General features: G+C 56.5%; 6 pseudogenes; all 6 read right to left on the bottom strand.

Moving 5' to 3' along the window:
- Positions 1-1,787: 1,787 nt before the first annotated feature.
- Positions 1,788-1,907, bottom strand: LOC129633431 (uncharacterized; annotated as a pseudogene).
- A 3,245-nt stretch (positions 1,908-5,152) lies between these two features.
- LOC129633430 (uncharacterized) lies at positions 5,153-5,272 on the bottom strand (annotated as a pseudogene).
- A 3,258-nt stretch (positions 5,273-8,530) lies between these two features.
- Positions 8,531-8,650, bottom strand: LOC129633429 (uncharacterized; annotated as a pseudogene).
- A 3,257-nt stretch (positions 8,651-11,907) lies between these two features.
- On the bottom strand, positions 11,908-12,027 carry LOC129633428 (uncharacterized; annotated as a pseudogene).
- A 3,255-nt stretch (positions 12,028-15,282) lies between these two features.
- Positions 15,283-15,402, bottom strand: LOC129633427 (uncharacterized; annotated as a pseudogene).
- A 3,259-nt stretch (positions 15,403-18,661) lies between these two features.
- On the bottom strand, positions 18,662-18,781 carry LOC129633426 (uncharacterized; annotated as a pseudogene).
- Between the last annotated feature and the right edge of the window lie 3,254 nt (positions 18,782-22,035).

The following is a 22,035-nucleotide window of genomic DNA, read 5'->3' as shown; positions in this document are numbered from 1 at the left end:
ATGAGACCCAGTGGACAATCCAGGCCCTGGCCACTGCATAGAGCGTGCAGCAACAATATCAACGGTGATGCTGGTTAACAACGCATATTCCTGGAATCCACTCCGTTGCCTACTGAGTGTGTGCGGTGGTGGTCTGGAACCTATACCTGGAAGCTTTCTTGATGATTGCAAATGACACCAAAGTCCGAGGACGATGGAAGATCTTCACGTTTCTGCAAGAGCCACACACCTCCAGAAGGAACCGCAAGACTTGCCTGACATGGTCAAGGTCTAAGTATTGGACTACACGTCGGAAGGTCTCCACCTTTGCTATGGAAGTCAAACGATCTTTCTTGGAAATGAAAATGGATCACACTGAACGTTCACATTCTTCTAGAGCATTTGAAAAGCCCTAAACTGTAGAAATCTGCTGTACGAGTTCCTTGAAAGCAAGAACCCATACTGATGGATATGTCTTAATGCCTTAGATTGTGCCTTGAATATAGCGTACACATGAACCCAGGAAAGGAAAGAATGGAATCGCCAAATACACAAAGAGATCAAAAGTGCCGAGCCAAGTGACACCTTGAGGCTTCCAAGAACTTTTCTGTCTTTCACACACTAAGTAAATCCTGAGCACCTACGATGAGCTGGGAGGCATGTAATAAGTTTCTGGAACTAGAAGGCGGAGAGAAGCAGACACAGAGTTCCTGCTTTCACTGAGACGAATCTAATGATACATCACAGGCAGATCCTTGGAGAACTTGTCGAGGGGCCTCTACCCTCACCAAAACCTGGGTGTCAGGGAAGGCTTTTCAGAGTAACCATTGCGTTGAGGTCCATAGGTTGAACCTACGTAAACCAGGGTTGAGATGCAGGAAGAATTTCAGGCAGGGAAAACAGCATCCTGGAAGTCTAGGTGACCAGGGAAACTTAGGACGTTCAAGAAATGAAAATGCCCTATGGGATGGAAGCCAAAGAGTGCAGAGGGCATTCCAGGGAAAAGACATCCGAGAAGAACGTGAGGAGCAGGCATGAAGGGAATTGGTCGTATCTTCAATATGATGCGAAAATACAAGAGCCGTTGGAGCAGGATGGTGAGAGAATTGCATCTGCATTTCCAAACGGTCATCTTGCTCCACGTCACTAATGATTGGAGAGACTCAACTCCAAACGCCAAGGAGGGACCACTTCGCCCGAGTCCGATTGGGCCTCATTGCAATGTCTGTCCATAGCAGATGCTGGAGAAGCTGTGGAGCAAAGGGAACTCTCCTCCACGCTGAGTAGGAATGGGAGTTGGTACAGCCGGGATGGAAAAGAGTATGGAGGTTCGCGAAGGAACTAAAAGTAGAAGTAGCCTATGGTTCAGCAGTCCCACTCCCAGGCATAGATCCACCCCCAGTCCAAGCCAACAAGCTAGATGCCCCGTTTGGGCACATCGATCTGTGCGCGCGCTCGCATGCGCATGCGCGATCGCCTGCGAGGCTGGGGGTGGGGCGGGGGCTGGGGCTCTGGCTGGAGTCGGTGCAAGCCCCGGGATTGCCTGAGGCAAGCCAAAGGAGCCCCAGAGGGAGACGGGACGGCCGGTCGTCTGGTTTCCTGAAAGCCGAATGCGAAGGCGGAGGGGCTCGCGGGCCGCGGGGAGGCAACCCAGGTCTGCAGCGGGAGTCGGGGCCCCGGCCACCCACTCACTCCCCCCGCCCCGGGAGGGGCTGGGGCTGCGGGGGTGGCGGGGGGGCGAGGGGGGTGTGGGTCCAAGAATTGGGACGCGGGGCGGGGGCTAAAGGACCTCTTCTGGTAGGCAAAAAAGCCTCCAGCACCCGGAATTCCCAGGTGGTCTCCCATCCAAGATACTGAACAGGCCCGACCCTGCTTAGCTTCCGAGATCAGACGAGATCGGGCGCCTTCAGGCCGATAGGGCCGGAGACGGGCGCGGCCGCCGCGGGGCGCCCTAAGAGCCTTGCGCTTCGCCTCCCTTTCGCTCTGACCTGCAGGTCGGGCCAACGGGCCGCCCCTCTCCTCGGGGGGCCGTGCTGTACTTGAGCCGCACGACCCGCGACCGCACTCCAGCCTGCTGACGCCGGCCCGGCCCCCGAACACCGCCAACACCAGACCAGCAACCGCCTGGCCGGGCCCGGGGGCCCGATGGGCTTCCAGGACCCCCCAGTGACCGGGAGGGCGTGCGTGCGTGCGCGCGGGGCCTGGGGGGTGGGCTGAGGGGTGCGGAGGTCTCGGCGCCCTCCCACCCCCGGCCACTCCAGACCCGGCCGCGCTGGCTGAGCGGCGCCTCCCCCCTCCACCCCCATCCCGTTCGCTGCTCAGGGCCGCGCGACCCCGGAGGTGTCGGTCTTCGGGGCCCGCCGCCTCCCGATCCCCGCGGCCCGGGGGCCTCTGAACCTCCTGCGGGCCTAGGCTCAGCGAATCTTGAGCGCCCAACTTGCCCGGCACCTGCCCGCTGCCCAAACCCACCGGGAGCCACGGAGGCGCGGTCGACCGGAGCGCCTCAGCCCCGCCCCTTTGCCCTACCGAGGCGCCCCCCTTGTCCCCACGCCGCCCGCCAAGCACCCGACCTTCCTGAGAGAGCAGACGAACCACAGGCAGGCACACAGACAGACAGACACACACACACACACACACACGAGTGTGGTCTTTGGAAATACTTCTGTTCGTAGTTGCTGGGTTGAGCCCAACTCTTATAGGACCCATGGAGTGCGGCCCATCAGGCTCTTCTGTCCGTGGCATTTCCCAGGCGAGAATACTGGAGTGGGTTGCCATTACCTTCTCCAGGGGATCTTCCCGACCCAGGGGTCAAACCCGAGTCTCCTGCGGGCGGATGCCTTGCCATCTGAACCAGCACATTGCGAATTCCCTAGGCAAAATACAAAGAAAAGAGCTCGTGTGCTACTAAGTGGAAAGATGATTGAAGAAACAGAAGGTGTCCTTTGTTGGTATCTTGGAATCTTTCTTTAGTTTTCGTTGATTTTTACTCTTAAGGCTACTTGAACAAGGCAAGAGAGAAACCCCAGAACTGAAAAGCAATTGACTTTTTTGAAAGAAACCTGTGCAGGTTAAGCACTCTTCGTTTTTGAGAGATGGTGAAATGCAAAATCTTGATTCAACACATATGACTTTGGTGAACTTTATTTCAAATCTCCATGATGAACCCCTAAGGCGTCCAGGAAGAAAGGAGTAGAGCGGGAGACAAAAAGAGCAACCTTTCCCCTTGGCGCCATCCCAACCAGCTGCTTAGTTCCTTCATCTCATGGACTACCATCTGGGCTTATCTGGTTTGTCTGATTCTTGTTTCGGGGCCCGTTTCTAGTCACAAGGCTGTCAACAGTGGGGGGTGGGGTGGGGGGTGGGGGAAGCCCTTCTTTCCATTCCACATGAGACCCAGTGGACAATCCAGGCCCTGGCCACTGCATAGAGCGTGCAGCAACAATATCAACGGTGATGCTGGTTAACAACGCATATTCCTGGAATCCACTCCGTTGCCTACTGAGTGTGTGCGGTGGTGGTCTGGAACCTATACCCGGAAGCTTTCTTGATGATTGCAAATGACACCAAAGTCCGAGGACGATGGAAGATCTTCACGTTTCTGCAAGAGCCACACACCTCCAGAAGGAACCGCAAGACTTGCCTGACATGGTCAAGGTCTAAGTATTGGACTACACGTCGGAAGGTCTCCACCTTTGCTATGGAAGTCAAACGATCTTTCTTGGAAATGAAAATGGATCACACTGAACGTTCACATTCTTCTAGAGCATTTGAAAAGCCCTAAACTGTAGAAATCTGCTGTACGAGTTCCTTGAAAGCAAGAACCCATACTGATGGATATGTCTTAATGCCTTAGATTGTGCCTTGAATATAGCGTACACATGAACCCAGGAAAGGAAAGAATGGAATCGCCAAATACACAAAGAGATCAAAAGTGCCGAGCCAAGTGACACCTTGAGGCTTCCAAGAACTTTTCTGTCTTTCACACACTAAGTAAATCCTGAGCACCTACGATGAGCTGGGAGGCATGTAATAAGTTTCTGGAACTAGAAGGCGGAGAGAAGCAGACACAGAGTTCCTGCTTTCACTGAGACGAATCTAATGATACATCACAGGCAGATCCTTGGAGAACTTGTCGAGGGGCCTCTACCCTCACCAAAACCTGGGTGTCAGGGAAGGCTTTTCAGAGTAACCATTGCGTTGAGGTCCATAGGTTGAACCTACGTAAACCAGGGTTGAGATGCAGGAAGAATTTCAGGCAGGGAAAACAGCATCCTGGAAGTCTAGGTGACCAGGGAAACTTAGGACGTTCAAGAAATGAAAATGCCCTATGGGATGGAAGCCAAAGAGTGCAGAGGGCATTCCAGGGAAAAGACATCCGAGAAGAACGTGAGGAGCAGGCATGAAGGGAATTGGTCGTATCTTCAATATGATGCGAAAATACAAGAGCCGTTGGAGCAGGATGGTGAGAGAATTGCATCTGCATTTCCAAACGGTCATCTTGCTCCACGTCACTAATGATTGGAGAGACTCAACTCCAAACGCCAAGGAGGGACCACTTCGCCCGAGTCCGATTGGGCCTCATTGCAATGTCTGTCCATAGCAGATGCTGGAGAAGCTGTGGAGCAAAGGGAACTCTCCTCCACGCTGAGTAGGAATGGGAGTTGGTACAGCCGGGATGGAAAAGAGTATGGAGGTTCGCGAAGGAACTAAAAGTAGAAGTAGCCTATGGTTCAGCAGTCCCACTCCCAGGCATAGATCCACCCCCAGTCCAAGCCAACAAGCTAGATGCCCCGTTTGGGCACATCGATCTGTGCGCGCGCTCGCATGCGCATGCGCGATCGCCTGCGAGGCTGGGGGTGGGGCGGGGGCTGGGGCTCTGGCTGGAGTCGGTGCAAGCCCCGGGATTGCCTGAGGCAAGCCAAAGGAGCCCCAGAGGGAGACGGGACGGCCGGTCGTCTGGTTTCCTGAAAGCCGAATGCGAAGGCGGAGGGGCTCGCGGGCCGCGGGGAGGCAACCCAGGTCTGCAGCGGGAGTCGGGGCCCCGGCCACCCACTCACTCCCCCCGCCCCGGGAGGGGCTGGGGCTGCGGGGGTGGCGGGGGGGCGAGGGGGGTGTGGGTCCAAGAATTGGGACGCGGGGCGGGGGCTAAAGGACCTCTTCTGGTAGGCAAAAAAGCCTCCAGCACCCGGAATTCCCAGGTGGTCTCCCATCCAAGATACTGAACAGGCCCGACCCTGCTTAGCTTCCGAGATCAGACGAGATCGGGCGCCTTCAGGCCGATAGGGCCGGAGACGGGCGCGGCCGCCGCGGGGCGCCCTAAGAGCCTTGCGCTTCGCCTCCCTTTCGCTCTGACCTGCAGGTCGGGCCAACGGGCCGCCCCTCTCCTCGGGGGGCCGTGCTGTACTTGAGCCGCACGACCCGCGACCGCACTCCAGCCTGCTGACGCCGGCCCGGCCCCCGAACACCGCCAACACCAGACCAGCAACCGCCTGGCCGGGCCCGGGGGCCCGATGGGCTTCCAGGACCCCCCAGTGACCGGGAGGGCGTGCGTGCGTGCGCGCGGGGCCTGGGGGGTGGGCTGAGGGGTGCGGAGGTCTCGGCGCCCTCCCACCCCCGGCCACTCCAGACCCGGCCGCGCTGGCTGAGCGGCGCCTCCCCCCTCCACCCCCATCCCGTTCGCTGCTCAGGGCCGCGCGACCCCGGAGGTGTCGGTCTTCGGGGCCCGCCGCCTCCCGATCCCCGCGGCCCGGGGGCCTCTGAACCTCCTGCGGGCCTAGGCTCAGCGAATCTTGAGCGCCCAACTTGCCCGGCACCTGCCCGCTGCCCAAACCCACCGGGAGCCACGGAGGCGCGGTCGACCGGAGCGCCTCAGCCCCGCCCCTTTGCCCTACCGAGGCGCCCCCCTTGTCCCCACGCCACCCGCCAAGCACCCGACCTTCCTGAGAGAGCAGACGAACCACAGGCAGGCACACAGACAGACAGACAGACACACACACACACACACACACACACGAGTGTGGTCTTTGGAAATACTTCTGTTCGTAGTTGCTGGGTTGAGCCCAACTCTTATAGGACCCATGGAGTGCGGCCCATCAGGCTCCTCTGTCCGTGGCATTTCCCAGGCGAGAATACTGGAGTGGGTTGCCATTACCTTCTCCAGGGCATCTTCCCGACCCAGGGGTCAAACCCGAGTCTCCTGCGGGCGGATGCCTTGCCATCTGAACCAGCACATTGCGAATTCCCTAGGCAAAGCAAAATACAAAGAAAAGAGCTCGTGTGCTACTAAGTGGAAAGATGATTGAAGAAACAGAAGGTGTCCTTTGTTGGTATCTTGGAATCTTTCTTTAGTTTTCGTTGATTTTTACTCTTAAGGCTACTTGAACAAGGCAAGAGAGAAACCCCAGAACTGAAAAGCAATTGACTTTTTTGAAAGAAACCTGTGCAGGTTAAGCACTCTTCGTTTTTGAGAGATGGTGAAATGCAAAATCTTGATTCAACACATATGACTTTGGTGAACTTTATTTCAAATCTCCATGATGAACCCCTAAGGCGTCCAGGAAGAAAGGAGTAGAGCGGGAGACAAAAAGAGCAACCTTTCCCCTTGGCGCCATCCCAACCAGCTGCTTAGTTCCTTCATCTCATGGACTACCATCTGGGCTTATCTGGTTTGTCTGATTCTTGTTTCGGGGCCCGTTTCTAGTCACAAGGCTGTCAACAGTGGGGGGTGGGGTGGGGGGTGGGGGAAGCCCTTCTTTCCATTCCACATGAGACCCAGTGGACAATCCAGGCCCTGGCCACTGCATAGAGCGTGCAGCAACAATATCAACGGTGATGCTGGTTAACAACGCATATTCCTGGAATCCACTCCGTTGCCTACTGAGTGTGTGCGGTGGTGGTCTGGAACCTATACCTGGAAGCTTTCTTGATGATTGCAAATGACACCAAAGTCCGAGGACGATGGAAGATCTTCACGTTTCTGCAAGAGCCACACACCTCCAGAAGGAACCGCAAGACTTGCCTGACATGGTCAAGGTCTAAGTATTGGACTACACGTCGGAAGGTCTCCACCTTTGCTATGGAAGTCAAACGATCTTTCTTGGAAATGAAAATGGATCACACTGAACGTTCACATTCTTCTAGAGCATTTGAAAAGCCCTAAACTGTAGAAATCTGCTGTACGAGTTCCTTGAAAGCAAGAACCCATACTGATGGATATGTCTTAATGCCTTAGATTGTGCCTTGAGTATAGCGTACACATGAACCCAGGAAAGGAAAGAATGGAATCGCCAAATACACAAAGAGATCAAAAGTGCCGAGCCAAGTGACACCTTGAGGCTTCCAAGAACTTTTCTGTCTTTCACACACTAAGTGAATCCTGAGCACCTACGATGAGCTGGGAGGCATGTAATAAGTTTCTGGAACTAGAAGGCGGAGAGAAGCAGACACAGAGTTCCTGCTTTCACTGAGACGAATCTAATGATACATCACAGGCAGATCCTTGGAGAACTTGTCGAGGGGCCTCTACCCTCACCAAAACCTGGGTGTCAGGGAAGGCTTTTCAGAGTAACCATTGCGTTGAGGTCCATAGGTTGAACCTACGTAAACCAGGGTTGAGATGCAGGAAGAATTTCAGGCAGGGAAAACAGCATCCTGGAAGTCTAGGTGACCAGGGAAACTTAGGACGTTCAAGAAATGAAAATGCCCTATGGGATGGAAGCCAAAGAGTGCAGAGGGCATTCCAGGGAAAAGACATCCGAGAAGAACGTGAGGAGCAGGCATGAAGGGAATTGGTCGTATCTTCAATATGATGGGAAAATACAAGAGCCGTTGGAGCAGGATGGTGAGAGAATTGCATCTGCATTTCCAAACGGTCATCTTGCTCCACGTCACTAATGATTGGAGAGACTCAACTCCAAACGCCAAGGAGGGACCACTTCGCCCGAGTCCGATTGGGCCTCATTGCAATGTCTGTCCATAGCAGATGCTGGAGAAGCTGTGGAGCAAAGGGAACTCTCCTCCACGCTGAGTAGGAATGGGAGTTGGTACAGCCGGGATGGAAAAGAGTATGGAGGTTCGCGAAGGAACTAAAAGTAGAAGTAGCCTATGGTTCAGCAGTCCCACTCCCAGGCATAGATCCACCCCCAGTCCAAGCCAACAAGCTAGATGCCCCGTTTGGGCACATCGATCTGTGCGCGCGCTCGCATGCGCATGCGCGATCGCCTGCGAGGCTGGGGGTGGGGCGGGGGCTGGGGCTCTGGCTGGAGTCGGTGCAAGCCCCGGGATTGCCTGAGGCAAGCCAAAGGAGCCCCAGAGGGAGACGGGACGGCCGGTCGTCTGGTTTCCTGAAAGCCGAAAGCGAAGGCGGAGGGGCTCGCGGGCCGCGGGGAGGCAACCCAGGTCTGCAGCGGGAGTCGGGGCCCCGGCCACCCACTCACTCCCCCCGCCCCGGGAGGGGCTGGGGCTGCGGGGGTGGCGGGGGGGCGAGGGGGGTGTGGGTCCAAGAATTGGGACGCGGGGCGGGGGCTAAAGGACCTCTTCTGGTAGGCAAAAAAGCCTCCAGCACCCGGAATTCCCAGGTGGTCTCCCATCCAAGATACTGAACAGGCCCGACCCTGCTTAGCTTCCGAGATCAGACGAGATCGGGCGCCTTCAGGCCGATAGGGCCGGAGACGGGCGCGGCCGCCGCGGGGCGCCCTAAGAGCCTTGCGCTTCGCCTCCCTTTCGCTCTGACCTGCAGGTCGGGCCAACGGGCCGCCCCTCTCCTCGGGGGGCCGTGCTGTACTTGAGCCGCACGACCCGCGACCGCACTCCAGCCTGCTGACGCCGGCCCGGCCCCCGAACACCGCCAACACCAGACCAGCAACCGCCTGGCCGGGCCCGGGGGCCCGATGGGCTTCCAGGACCCCCCAGTGACCGGGAGGGCGTGCGTGCGTGCGCGCGGGGCCTGGGGGGTGGGCTGAGGGGTGCGGAGGTCTCGGCGCCCTCCCACCCCCGGCCACTCCAGACCCGGCCGCGCTGGCTGAGCGGCGCCTCCCCCCTCCACCCCCATCCCGTTCGCTGCTCAGGGCCGCGCGACCCCGGAGGTGTCGGTCTTCGGGGCCCGCCGCCTCCCGATCCCCGCGGCCCGGGGGCCTCTGAACCTCCTGCGGGCCTAGGCTCAGCGAATCTTGAGCGCCCAACTTGCCCGGCACCTGCCCGCTGCCCAAACCCACCGGGAGCCACGGAGGCGCGGTCGACCGGAGCGCCTCAGCCCCGCCCCTTTGCCCTACCGAGGCGCCCCCCTTGTCCCCACGCCGCCCGCCAAGCACCCGACCTTCCTGAGAGAGCAGACGAACCACAGGCAGGCACACAGACAGACAGACAGACACACACACACACACACACACACACACACGAGTGTGGTCTTTGGAAATACTTCTGTTCGTAGTTGCTGGGTTGAGCCCAACTCTTATAGGACCCATGGAGTGCGGCCCATCAGGCTCCTCTGTCCGTGGCATTTCCCAGGCGAGAATACTGGAGTGGGTTGCCATTACCTTCTCCAGGGCATCTTCCCGACCCAGGGGTCAAACCCGAGTCTCCTGCGGGCGGATGCCTTGCCATCTGAACCAGCACATTGCGAATTCCCTAGGCAAAATACAAAGAAAAGAGCTCGTGTGCTACTAAGTGGAAAGATGATTGAAGAAACAGAAGGTGTCCTTTGTTGGTATCTTGGAATCTTTCTTTAGTTTTCGTTGATTTTTACTCTTAAGGCTACTTGAACAAGGCAAGAGAGAAACCCCAGAACTGAAAAGCAATTGACTTTTTTGAAAGAAACCTGTGCAGGTTAAGCACTCTTCGTTTTTGAGAGATGGTGAAATGCAAAATCTTGATTCAACACATATGACTTTGGTGAACTTTATTTCAAATCTCCATGATGAACCCCTAAGGCGTCCAGGAAGAAAGGAGTAGAGCGGGAGACAAAAAGAGCAACCTTTCCCCTTGGCGCCATCCCAACCAGCTGCTTAGTTCCTTCATCTCATGGACTACCATCTGGGCTTATCTGGTTTGTCTGATTCTTGTTTCGGGGCCCGTTTCTAGTCACAAGGCTGTCAACAGTGGGGGGTGGGGTGGGGGGTGGGGGAAGCCCTTCTTTCCATTCCACATGAGACCCAGTGGACAATCCAGGCCCTGGCCACTGCATAGAGCGTGCAGCAACAATATCAACGGTGATGCTGGTTAACAACGCATATTCCTGGAATCCACTCCGTTGCCTACTGAGTGTGTGCGGTGGTGGTCTGGAACCTATACCTGGAAGCTTTCTTGATGATTGCAAATGACACCAAAGTCCGAGGACGATGGAAGATCTTCACGTTTCTGCAAGAGCCACACACCTCCAGAAGGAACCGCAAGACTTGCCTGACATGGTCAAGGTCTAAGTATTGGACTACACGTCGGAAGGTCTCCACCTTTGCTATGGAAGTCAAACGATCTTTCTTGGAAATGAAAATGGATCACACTGAACGTTCACATTCTTCTAGAGCATTTGAAAAGCCCTAAACTGTAGAAATCTGCTGTACGAGTTCCTTGAAAGCAAGAACCCATACTGATGGATATGTCTTAATGCCTTAGATTGTGCCTTGAGTATAGCGTACACATGAACCCAGGAAAGGAAAGAATGGAATCGCCAAATACACAAAGAGATCAAAAGTGCCGAGCCAAGTGACACCTTGAGGCTTCCAAGAACTTTTCTGTCTTTCACACACTAAGTGAATCCTGAGCACCTACGATGAGCTGGGAGGCATGTAATAAGTTTCTGGAACTAGAAGGCGGAGAGAAGCAGACACAGAGTTCCTGCTTTCACTGAGACGAATCTAATGATACATCACAGGCAGATCCTTGGAGAACTTGTCGAGGGGCCTCTACCCTCACCAAAACCTGGGTGTCAGGGAAGGCTTTTCAGAGTAACCATTGCGTTGAGGTCCATAGGTTGAACCTACGTAAACCAGGGTTGAGATGCAGGAAGAATTTCAGGCAGGGAAAACAGCATCCTGGAAGTCTAGGTGACCAGGGAAACTTAGGACGTTCAAGAAATGAAAATGCCCTATGGGATGGAAGCCAAAGAGTGCAGAGGGCATTCCAGGGAAAAGACATCCGAGAAGAACGTGAGGAGCAGGCATGAAGGGAATTGGTCGTATCTTCAATATGATGGGAAAATACAAGAGCCGTTGGAGCAGGATGGTGAGAGAATTGCATCTGCATTTCCAAACGGTCATCTTGCTCCACGTCACTAATGATTGGAGAGACTCAACTCCAAACGCCAAGGAGGGACCACTTCGCCCGAGTCCGATTGGGCCTCATTGCAATGTCTGTCCATAGCAGATGCTGGAGAAGCTGTGGAGCAAAGGGAACTCTCCTCCACGCTGAGTAGGAATGGGAGTTGGTACAGCCGGGATGGAAAAGAGTATGGAGGTTCGCGAAGGAACTAAAAGTAGAAGTAGCCTATGGTTCAGCAGTCCCACTCCCAGGCATAGATCCACCCCCAGTCCAAGCCAACAAGCTAGATGCCCCGTTTGGGCACATCGATCTGTGCGCGCGCTCGCATGCGCATGCGCGATCGCCTGCGAGGCTGGGGGTGGGGCGGGGGCTGGGGCTCTGGCTGGAGTCGGTGCAAGCCCCGGGATTGCCTGAGGCAAGCCAAAGGAGCCCCAGAGGGAGACGGGACGGCCGGTCGTCTGGTTTCCTGAAAGCCGAAAGCGAAGGCGGAGGGGCTCGCGGGCCGCGGGGAGGCAACCCAGGTCTGCAGCGGGAGTCGGGGCCCCGGCCACCCACTCACTCCCCCCGCCCCGGGAGGGGCTGGGGCTGCGGGGGTGGCGGGGGGGCGAGGGGGGTGTGGGTCCAAGAATTGGGACGCGGGGCGGGGGCTAAAGGACCTCTTCTGGTAGGCAAAAAAGCCTCCAGCACCCGGAATTCCCAGGTGGTCTCCCATCCAAGATACTGAACAGGCCCGACCCTGCTTAGCTTCCGAGATCAGACGAGATCGGGCGCCTTCAGGCCGATAGGGCCGGAGACGGGCGCGGCCGCCGCGGGGCGCCCTAAGAGCCTTGCGCTTCGCCTCCCTTTCGCTCTGACCTGCAGGTCGGGCCAACGGGCCGCCCCTCTCCTCGGGGGGCCGTGCTGTACTTGAGCCGCACGACCCGCGACCGCACTCCAGCCTGCTGACGCCGGCCCGGCCCCCGAACACCGCCAACACCAGACCAGCAACCGCCTGGCCGGGCCCGGGGGCCCGATGGGCTTCCAGGACCCCCCAGTGACCGGGAGGGCGTGCGTGCGTGCGCGCGGGGCCTGGGGGGTGGGCTGAGGGGTGCGGAGGTCTCGGCGCCCTCCCACCCCCGGCCACTCCAGACCCGGCCGCGCTGGCTGAGCGGCGCCTCCCCCCTCCACCCCCATCCCGTTCGCTGCTCAGGGCCGCGCGACCCCGGAGGTGTCGGTCTTCGGGGCCCGCCGCCTCCCGATCCCCGCGGCCCGGGGGCCTCTGAACCTCCTGCGGGCCTAGGCTCAGCGAATCTTGAGCGCCCAACTTGCCCGGCACCTGCCCGCTGCCCAAACCCACCGGGAGCCACGGAGGCGCGGTCGACCGGAGCGCCTCAGCCCCGCCCCTTTGCCCTACCGAGGCGCCCCCCTTGTCCCCACGCCGCCCGCCAAGCACCCGACCTTCCTGAGAGAGCAGACGAACCACAGGCAGGCACACAGACAGACAGACAGACACACACACACACACACACACACACACGAGTGTGGTCTTTGGAAATACTTCTGTTCGTAGTTGCTGGGTTGAGCCCAACTCTTATAGGACCCATGGAGTGCGGCCCATCAGGCTCCTCTGTCCGTGGCATTTCCCAGGCGAGAATACTGGAGTGGGTTGCCATTACCTTCTCCAGGGGATCTTCCCGACCCAGGGGTCAAACCCGAGTCTCCTGCGGGCGGATGCCTTGCCATCTGAACCAGCACATTGCGAATTCCCTAGGCAAAATACAAAGAAAAGAGCTCGTGTGCTACTAAGTGGAAAGATGATTGAAGAAACAGAAGGTGTCCTTTGTTGGTATCTTGGAATCTTTCTTTAGTTTTCGTTGATTTTTACTCTTAAGGCTACTTGAACAAGGCAAGAGAGAAACCCCAGAACTGAAAAGCAATTGACTTTTTTGAAAGAAACCTGTGCAGGTTAAGCACTCTTCGTTTTTGAGAGATGGTGAAATGCAAAATCTTGATTCAACACATATGACTTTGGTGAACTTTATTTCAAATCTCCATGATGAACCCCTAAGGCGTCCAGGAAGAAAGGAGTAGAGCGGGAGACAAAAAGAGCAACCTTTCCCCTTGGCGCCATCCCAACCAGCTGCTTAGTTCCTTCATCTCATGGACTACCATCTGGGCTTATCTGGTTTGTCTGATTCTTGTTTCGGGGCCCGTTTCTAGTCACAAGGCTGTCAACAGTGGGGGGTGGGGTGGGGGGTGGGGGAAGCCCTTCTTTCCATTCCACATGAGACCCAGTGGACAATCCAGGCCCTGGCCACTGCATAGAGCGTGCAGCAACAATATCAACGGTGATGCTGGTTAACAACGCATATTCCTGGAATCCACTCCGTTGCCTACTGAGTGTGTGCGGTGGTGGTCTGGAACCTATACCTGGAAGCTTTCTTGATGATTGCAAATGACACCAAAGTCCGAGGACGATGGAAGATCTTCACGTTTCTGCAAGAGCCACACACCTCCAGAAGGAACCGCAAGACTTGCCTGACATGGTCAAGGTCTAAGTATTGGACTACACGTCGGAAGGTCTCCACCTTTGCTATGGAAGTCAAACGATCTTTCTTGGAAATGAAAATGGATCACACTGAACGTTCACATTCTTCTAGAGCATTTGAAAAGCCCTAAACTGTAGAAATCTGCTGTACGAGTTCCTTGAAAGCAAGAACCCATACTGATGGATATGTCTTAATGCCTTAGATTGTGCCTTGAGTATAGCGTACACATGAACCCAGGAAAGGAAAGAATGGAATCGCCAAATACACAAAGAGATCAAAAGTGCCGAGCCAAGTGACACCTTGAGGCTTCCAAGAACTTTTCTGTCTTTCACACACTAAGTGAATCCTGAGCACCTACGATGAGCTGGGAGGCATGTAATAAGTTTCTGGAACTAGAAGGCGGAGAGAAGCAGACACAGAGTTCCTGCTTTCACTGAGACGAATCTAATGATACATCACAGGCAGATCCTTGGAGAACTTGTCGAGGGGCCTCTACCCTCACCAAAACCTGGGTGTCAGGGAAGGCTTTTCAGAGTAACCATTGCGTTGAGGTCCATAGGTTGAACCTACGTAAACCAGGGTTGAGATGCAGGAAGAATTTCAGGCAGGGAAAACAGCATCCTGGAAGTCTAGGTGACCAGGGAAACTTAGGACGTTCAAGAAATGAAAATGCCCTATGGGATGGAAGCCAAAGAGTGCAGAGGGCATTCCAGGGAAAAGACATCCGAGAAGAACGTGAGGAGCAGGCATGAAGGGAATTGGTCGTATCTTCAATATGATGGGAAAATACAAGAGCCGTTGGAGCAGGATGGTGAGAGAATTGCATCTGCATTTCCAAACGGTCATCTTGCTCCACGTCACTAATGATTGGAGAGACTCAACTCCAAACGCCAAGGAGGGACCACTTCGCCCGAGTCCGATTGGGCCTCATTGCAATGTCTGTCCATAGCAGATGCTGGAGAAGCTGTGGAGCAAAGGGAACTCTCCTCCACGCTGAGTAGGAATGGGAGTTGGTACAGCCGGGATGGAAAAGAGTATGGAGGTTCGCGAAGGAACTAAAAGTAGAAGTAGCCTATGGTTCAGCAGTCCCACTCCCAGGCATAGATCCACCCCCAGTCCAAGCCAACAAGCTAGATGCCCCGTTTGGGCACATCGATCTGTGCGCGCGCTCGCATGCGCATGCGCGATCGCCTGCGAGGCTGGGGGTGGGGCGGGGGCTGGGGCTCTGGCTGGAGTCGGTGCAAGCCCCGGGATTGCCTGAGGCAAGCCAAAGGAGCCCCAGAGGGAGACGGGACGGCCGGTCGTCTGGTTTCCTGAAAGCCGAAAGCGAAGGCGGAGGGGCTCGCGGGCCGCGGGGAGGCAACCCAGGTCTGCAGCGGGAGTCGGGGCCCCGGCCACCCACTCACTCCCCCCGCCCCGGGAGGGGCTGGGGCTGCGGGGGTGGCGGGGGGGCGAGGGGGGTGTGGGTCCAAGAATTGGGACGCGGGGCGGGGGCTAAAGGACCTCTTCTGGTAGGCAAAAAAGCCTCCAGCACCCGGAATTCCCAGGTGGTCTCCCATCCAAGATACTGAACAGGCCCGACCCTGCTTAGCTTCCGAGATCAGACGAGATCGGGCGCCTTCAGGCCGATAGGGCCGGAGACGGGCGCGGCCGCCGCGGGGCGCCCTAAGAGCCTTGCGCTTCGCCTCCCTTTCGCTCTGACCTGCAGGTCGGGCCAACGGGCCGCCCCTCTCCTCGGGGGGCCGTGCTGTACTTGAGCCGCACGACCCGCGACCGCACTCCAGCCTGCTGACGCCGGCCCGGCCCCCGAACACCGCCAACACCAGACCAGCAACCGCCTGGCCGGGCCCGGGGGCCCGATGGGCTTCCAGGACCCCCCAGTGACCGGGAGGGCGTGCGTGCGTGCGCGCGGGGCCTGGGGGGTGGGCTGAGGGGTGCGGAGGTCTCGGCGCCCTCCCACCCCCGGCCACTCCAGACCCGGCCGCGCTGGCTGAGCGGCGCCTCCCCCCTCCACCCCCATCCCGTTCGCTGCTCAGGGCCGCGCGACCCCGGAGGTGTCGGTCTTCGGGGCCCGCCGCCTCCCGATCCCCGCGGCCCGGGGGCCTCTGAACCTCCTGCGGGCCTAGGCTCAGCGAATCTTGAGCGCCCAACTTGCCCGGCACCTGCCCGCTGCCCAAACCCACCGGGAGCCACGGAGGCGCGGTCGACCGGAGCGCCTCAGCCCCGCCCCTTTGCCCTACCGAGGCGCCCCCCTTGTCCCCACGCCGCCCGCCAAGCACCCGACCTTCCTGAGAGAGCAGACGAACCACAGGCAGGCACACAGACAGACAGACAGACACACACACACACACACACACACACACACACGAGTGTGGTCTTTGGAAATACTTCTGTTCGTAGTTGCTGGGTTGAGCCCAACTCTTATAGGACCCATGGAGTGCGGCCCATCAGGCTCCTCTGTCCGTGGCATTTCCCAGGCGAGAATACTGGAGTGGGTTGCCATTACCTTCTCCAGGGGATCTTCCCGACCCAGGGGTCAAACCCGAGTCTCCTGCGGGCGGATGCCTTGCCATCTGAACCAGCACATTGCGAATTCCCTAGGCAAAATACAAAGAAAAGAGCTCGTGTGCTACTAAGTGGAAAGATGATTGAAGAAACAGAAGGTGTCCTTTGTTGGTATCTTGGAATCTTTCTTTAGTTTTCGTTGATTTTTACTCTTAAGGCTACTTGAACAAGGCAAGAGAGAAACCCCAGAACTGAAAAGCAATTGACTTTTTTGAAAGAAACCTGTGCAGGTTAAGCACTCTTCGTTTTTGAGAGATGGTGAAATGCAAAATCTTGATTCAACACATATGACTTTGGTGAACTTTATTTCAAATCTCCATGATGAACCCCTAAGGCGTCCAGGAAGAAAGGAGTAGAGCGGGAGACAAAAAGAGCAACCTTTCCCCTTGGCGCCATCCCAACCAGCTGCTTAGTTCCTTCATCTCATGGACTACCATCTGGGCTTATCTGGTTTGTCTGATTCTTGTTTCGGGGCCCGTTTCTAGTCACAAGGCTGTCAAGAGTGGGGGGTGGGGTGGGGGGTGGGGGAAGCCCTTCTTTCCATTCCACATGAGACCCAGTGGACAATCCAGGCCCTGGCCACTGCATAGAGCGTGCAGCAACAATATCAACGGTGATGCTGGTTAACAACGCATATTCCTGGAATCCACTCCGTTGCCTACTGAGTGTGTGCGGTGGTGGTCTGGAACCTATACCTGGAAGCTTTCTTGATGATTGCAAATGACACCAAAGTCCGAGGACGATGGAAGATCTTCACGTTTCTGCAAGAGCCACACACCTCCAGAAGGAACCGCAAGACTTGCCTGACATGGTCAAGGTCTAAGTATTGGACTACACGTCGGAAGGTCTCCACCTTTGCTATGGAAGTCAAACGATCTTTCTTGGAAATGAAAATGGATCACACTGAACGTTCACATTCTTCTAGAGCATTTGAAAAGCCCTAAACTGTAGAAATCTGCTGTACGAGTTCCTTGAAAGCAAGAACCCATACTGATGGATATGTCTTAATGCCTTAGATTGTGCCTTGAGTATAGCGTACACATGAACCCAGGAAAGGAAAGAATGGAATCGCCAAATACACAAAGAGATCAAAAGTGCCGAGCCAAGTGACACCTTGAGGCTTCCAAGAACTTTTCTGTCTTTCACACACTAAGTGAATCCTGAGCACCTACGATGAGCTGGGAGGCATGTAATAAGTTTCTGGAACTAGAAGGCGGAGAGAAGCAGACACAGAGTTCCTGCTTTCACTGAGACGAATCTAATGATACATCACAGGCAGATCCTTGGAGAACTTGTCGAGGGGCCTCTACCCTCACCAAAACCTGGGTGTCAGGGAAGGCTTTTCAGAGTAACCATTGCGTTGAGGTCCATAGGTTGAACCTACGTAAACCAGGGTTGAGATGCAGGAAGAATTTCAGGCAGGGAAAACAGCATCCTGGAAGTCTAGGTGACCAGGGAAACTTAGGACGTTCAAGAAATGAAAATGCCCTATGGGATGGAAGCCAAAGAGTGCAGAGGGCATTCCAGGGAAAAGACATCCGAGAAGAACGTGAGGAGCAGGCATGAAGGGAATTGGTCGTATCTTCAATATGATGGGAAAATACAAGAGCCGTTGGAGCAGGATGGTGAGAGAATTGCATCTGCATTTCCAAACGGTCATCTTGCTCCACGTCACTAATGATTGGAGAGACTCAACTCCAAACGCCAAGGAGGGACCACTTCGCCCGAGTCCGATTGGGCCTCATTGCAATGTCTGTCCATAGCAGATGCTGGAGAAGCTGTGGAGCAAAGGGAACTCTCCTCCACGCTGAGTAGGAATGGGAGTTGGTACAGCCGGGATGGAAAAGAGTATGGAGGTTCGCGAAGGAACTAAAAGTAGAAGTAGCCTATGGTTCAGCAGTCCCACTCCCAGGCATAGATCCACCCCCAGTCCAAGCCAACAAGCTAGATGCCCCGTTTGGGCACATCGATCTGTGCGCGCGCTCGCATGCGCATGCGCGATCGCCTGCGAGGCTGGGGGTGGGGCGGGGGCTGGGGCTCTGGCTGGAGTCGGTGCAAGCCCCGGGATTGCCTGAGGCAAGCCAAAGGAGCCCCAGAGGGAGACGGGACGGCCGGTCGTCTGGTTTCCTGAAAGCCGAATGCGAAGGCGGAGGGGCTCGCGGGCCGCGGGGAGGCAACCCAGGTCTGCAGCGGGAGTCGGGGCCCCGGCCACCCACTCACTCCCCCCGCCCCGGGAGGGGCTGGGGCTGCGGGGGTGGCGGGGGGGCGAGGGGGCTGTGGGTCCAAGAATTGGGACGCGGGGCGGGGGCTAAAGGACCTCTTCTGGTAGGCAAAAAAGCCTCCAGCACCCGGAATTCCCAGGTGGTCTCCCATCCAAGATACTGAACAGGCCCGACCCTGCTTAGCTTCCGAGATCAGACGAGATCGGGCGCCTTCAGGCCGATAGGGCCGGAGACGGGCGCGGCCGCCGCGGGGCGCCCTAAGAGCCTTGCGCTTCGCCTCCCTTTCGCTCTGACCTGCAGGTCGGGCCAACGGGCCGCCCCTCTCCTCGGGGGGCCGTGCTGTACTTGAGCCGCACGACCCGCGACCGCACTCCAGCCTGCTGACGCCGGCCCGGCCCCCGAACACCGCCAACACCAGACCAGCAACCGCCTGGCCGGGCCCGGGGGCCCGATGGGCTTCCAGGACCCCCCAGTGACCGGGAGGGCGTGCGTGCGTGCGCGCGGGGCCTGGGGGGTGGGCTGAGGGGTGCGGAGGTCTCGGCGCCCTCCCACCCCCGGCCACTCCAGACCCGGCCGCGCTGGCTGAGCGGCGCCTCCCCCCTCCACCCCCATCCCGTTCGCTGCTCAGGGCCGCGCGACCCCGGAGGTGTCGGTCTTCGGGGCCCGCCGCCTCCCGATCCCCGCGGCCCGGGGGCCTCTGAACCTCCTGCGGGCCTAGGCTCAGCGAATCTTGAGCGCCCAACTTGCCCGGCACCTGCCCGCTGCCCAAACCCACCGGGAGCCACGGAGGCGCGGTCGACCGGAGCGCCTCAGCCCCGCCCCTTTGCCCTACCGAGGCGCCCCCCTTGTCCCCACGCCGCCCGCCAAGCACCCGACCTTCCTGAGAGAGCAGACGAACCACAGGCAGGCACACAGACAGACAGACAGACAGACACACACACACACACACACACACACGAGTGTGGTCTTTGGAAATACTTCTGTTCGTAGTTGCTGGGTTGAGCCCAACTCTTATAGGACCCATGGAGTGCGGCCCATCAGGCTCCTCTGTCCGTGGCATTTCCCAGGCGAGAATACTGGAGTGGGTTGCCATTACCTTCTCCAGGGGATCTTCCCGACCCAGGGGTCAAACCCGAGTCTCCTGCGGGCGGATGCCTTGCCATCTGAACCAGCACATTGCGAATTCCCTAGGCAAAATACAAAGAAAAGAGCTCGTGTGCTACTAAGTGGAAAGATGATTGAAGAAACAGAAGGTGTCCTTTGTTGGTATCTTGGAATCTTTCTTTAGTTTTCGTTGATTTTTACTCTTAAGGCTACTTGAACAAGGCAAGAGAGAAACCCCAGAACTGAAAAGCAATTGACTTTTTTGAAAGAAACCTGTGCAGGTTAAGCACTCTTCGTTTTTGAGAGATGGTGAAATGCAAAATCTTGATTCAACACATATGACTTTGGTGAACTTTATTTCAAATCTCCATGATGAACCCCTAAGGCGTCCAGGAAGAAAGGAGTAGAGCGGGAGACAAAAAGAGCAACCTTTCCCCTTGGCGCCATCCCAACCAGCTGCTTAGTTCCTTCATCTCATGGACTACCATCTGGGCTTATCTGGTTTGTCTGATTCTTGTTTCGGGGCCCGTTTCTAGTCACAAGGCTGTCAAGAGTGGGGGGTGGGGTGGGGGGTGGGGGAAGCCCTTCTTTCCATTCCACATGAGACCCAGTGGACAATCCAGGCCCTGGCCACTGCATAGAGCGTGCAGCAACAATATCAACGGTGATGCTGGTTAACAACGCATATTCCTGGAATCCACTCCGTTGCCTACTGAGTGTGTGCGGTGGTGGTCTGGAACCTATACCTGGAAGCTTTCTTGATGATTGCAAATGACACCAAAGTCCGAGGACGATGGAAGATCTTCACGTTTCTGCAAGAGCCACACACCTCCAGAAGGAACCGCAAGACTTGCCTGACATGGTCAAGGTCTAAGTATTGGACTACACGTCGGAAGGTCTCCACCTTTGCTATGGAAGTCAAACGATCTTTCTTGGAAATGAAAATGGATCACACTGAACGTTCACATTCTTCTAGAGCATTTGAAAAGCCCTAAACTGTAGAAATCTGCTGTACGAGTTCCTTGAAAGCAAGAACCCATACTGATGGATATGTCTTAATGCCTTAGATTGTGCCTTGAGTATAGCGTACACATGAACCCAGGAAAGGAAAGAATGGAATCGCCAAATACACAAAGAGATCAAAAGTGCCGAGCCAAGTGACACCTTGAGGCTTCCAAGAACTTTTCTGTCTTTCACACACTAAGTAAATCCTGAGCACCTACGATGAGCTGGGAGGCATGTAATAAGTTTCTGGAACTAGAAGGCGGAGAGAAGCAGACACAGAGTTCCTGCTTTCACTGAGACGAATCTAATGATACATCACAGGCAGATCCTTGGAGAACTTGTCGAGGGGCCTCTACCCTCACCAAAACCTGGGTGTCAGGGAAGGCTTTTCAGAGTAACCATTGCGTTGAGGTCCATAGGTTGAACCTACGTAAACCAGGGTTGAGATGCAGGAAGAATTTCAGGCAGGGAAAACAGCATCCTGGAAGTCTAGGTGACCAGGGAAACTTAGGACGTTCAAGAAATGAAAATGCCCTATGGGATGGAAGCCAAAGAGTGCAGAGGGCATTCCAGGGAAAAGACATCCGAGAAGAACGTGAGGAGCAGGCATGAAGGGAATTGGTCGTATCTTCAATATGATGGGAAAATACAAGAGCCGTTGGAGCAGGATGGTGAGAGAATTGCATCTGCATTTCCAAACGGTCATCTTGCTCCACGTCACTAATGATTGGAGAGACTCAACTCCAAACGCCAAGGAGGGACCACTTCGCCCGAGTCCGATTGGGCCTCATTGCAATGTCTGTCCATAGCAGATGCTGGAGAAGCTGTGGAGCAAAGGGAACTCTCCTCCACGCTGAGTAGGAATGGGAGTTGGTACAGCCGGGATGGAAAAGAGTATGGAGGTTCGCGAAGGAACTAAAAGTAGAAGTAGCCTATGGTTCAGCAGTCCCACTCCCAGGCATAGATCCACCCCCAGTCCAAGCCAACAAGCTAGATGCCCCGTTTGGGCACATCGATCTGTGCGCGCGCTCGCATGCGCATGCGCGATCGCCTGCGAGGCTGGGGGTGGGGCGGGGGCTGGGGCTCTGGCTGGAGTCGGTGCAAGCCCCGGGATTGCCTGAGGCAAGCCAAAGGAGCCCCAGAGGGAGACGGGACGGCCGGTCGTCTGGTTTCCTGAAAGCCGAATGCGAAGGCGGAGGGGCTCGCGGGCCGCGGGGAGGCAACCCAGGTCTGCAGCGGGAGTCGGGGCCCCGGCCACCCACTCACTCCCCCCGCCCCGGGAGGGGCTGGGGCTGCGGGGGTGGCGGGGGGGCGAGGGGGCTGTGGGTCCAAGAATTGGGACGCGGGGCGGGGGCTAAAGGACCTCTTCTGGTAGGCAA

The sequence above is a fragment of the Bubalus kerabau genome, chromosome 18, assembly GCF_029407905.1.
Source record: "Bubalus kerabau isolate K-KA32 ecotype Philippines breed swamp buffalo chromosome 18, PCC_UOA_SB_1v2, whole genome shotgun sequence".
Classification (NCBI taxonomy): domain Eukaryota; kingdom Metazoa; phylum Chordata; class Mammalia; order Artiodactyla; family Bovidae; genus Bubalus; species Bubalus kerabau.
Note: the sequence above shows the minus strand (reverse complement) of the source record. Positions and strands in the feature narration are given on the sequence as shown.